Raw genomic sequence first — 1,870 nt, 5'->3', positions numbered from 1 at the left:
AAGATCATCCTACGCACATGGAAGCAGTATGTCACTAATTGAAGTCAACCTTAAAAAATATAAATTAAAAAAATTCTAATTTATTTAATAGTTTCTACATTTTTGCAAACAATAAGCAAGGTTTCAAAAAATCTGAAAAGAATAAATTACTGTACATTGTCACAAAAATTAGACAAAAATCGACAAACCAAACCAAAAAATTTTATTGAAATTGTTCCACATCTGTTGATTAGGGTGCATTTTATTTGATCAAAAAATAAAAAATTATTTTTTTTTCATGGGACAGTCTGTCAATTGGTTCTTATTGATGAGAAATTTTTAAGATATTTTTTTCAAAATTTTTCAGTAAATTTTAGAGGTCGCTCCGAACTTGGAAAATTTAAACTTTTGAAAAAAAAAAGCTTTTTTTATTTTACTATTTATTTATTTTCATGCATAATAGAAACCAGGATAAAAATATTTTAAACTTGTATAAATCCAATTTAGACTCCTTAACATATCTTAATCGTACTATATATGTATTAAAAAAAATTATACAGTAAAGTAGATTTTTTCGTATCAGGGTACTTCTGCCTATATTGTTTAACCAGTAATAATAAGAATTGTTTTTGTTCTTCATCTATCGTATGCAATTTATTGTATTCTTCCATCAATGCCACGTACTCCACGCTCTGCTATGTCATTGACCACTTTCATGGATTTAACAATTTCCCTGCTCTTTTTGTAGCTTTCATCTTTGTCCCATATGTCTACATCTTTTTCGAGGTATTCGGTTTCAAAACTCATTATTGTAGAAAAGCGTAGACTATTCTTTGAGACAAAATATTTTAGATCTTTTTGTTTTACCAACTCTGGATCTAATTGAATACGTTTAAGAGGATCTTCTTTAGGTTTTCTTAGGTTTAAGAGAACCTTCATTCCTCAAAGCTTCTATCATTTTGCGTTTCGTTTCAATAGAAACTTTGTCGTCAAAGAATGCCAACGCTACCAATTCTTCGGACAGATACCACAGATGTTTTAAAAACTTTTTTAAAGCTTTTCTAGTCAAAGCAAGGTTAAACATCTCATATTCTATCAAATTTTTTATAAGTTGAAGGTCATTTCTTGGAGCACTGACTGCTGATCCGGGTTGAAACCAATATTTGATATAAACTGTTACTGTGAATAAACTGATTTCTCAAATTGCATTCTCCTTTCTCTTCGTCATGTCGAACTGCTTCCGAAACAGATAAATCTTCAAAGAATATATTGCTTTTGTCATCCATCTGGCACAATAAAGACCCGCAAGTAATCTAAAAGATATTCCCTTTTCAGGACTTCCACCAAAGAATATTATGGTGAGATTTAGAAGTTCCTTGTAATCATCTCGGGGTTGAAACTCTTTAAGATGCTCCTAAACAAAAGAAATTATGTCGGAACTAATTTGACGCACTTTATTTGAAATTAAAGGATCAGAAGCAGCAATGTCATAGTTTGTCTGGTCAATAGTATTCCAATATTTTTTTAATCTTTTGAAAATAAGTATTTCTGGCCCATTTAAAGGCCCAAGCTCATGAAGAACTACTGCTTCTAACATTATTTCCCTAATATGATGACAAGACGGCAACCAAAGCATATCTGTTTTCATTTTTTGTTCTAATCGAATACATGCTCCGTTTTTCAAACTAGAATTCACAGAAGTGGTATTAAAACACATACATTTTATTTTGTCACAGAATCTCTATGATAGTACTGTTTTATAGACTGCAGATGCTATTGATTCATCTGTCCCAGATTCAAGTTTAGGAACTGCGAGAAGCTGATCAACGCTTCTTCCAGATACTAAAATTGATAGACGATCTACGGTTTCATGTCCGGTAATGTCTTCTAA

This window comes from Wasmannia auropunctata, unplaced genomic scaffold, assembly GCF_000956235.1.
Source record: "Wasmannia auropunctata unplaced genomic scaffold, wasmannia.A_1.0 LD336097.1, whole genome shotgun sequence".
NCBI classification, from domain to species: Eukaryota; Metazoa; Arthropoda; class Insecta; order Hymenoptera; family Formicidae; genus Wasmannia; species Wasmannia auropunctata.
This window is presented reverse-complemented; position numbering follows the sequence as displayed.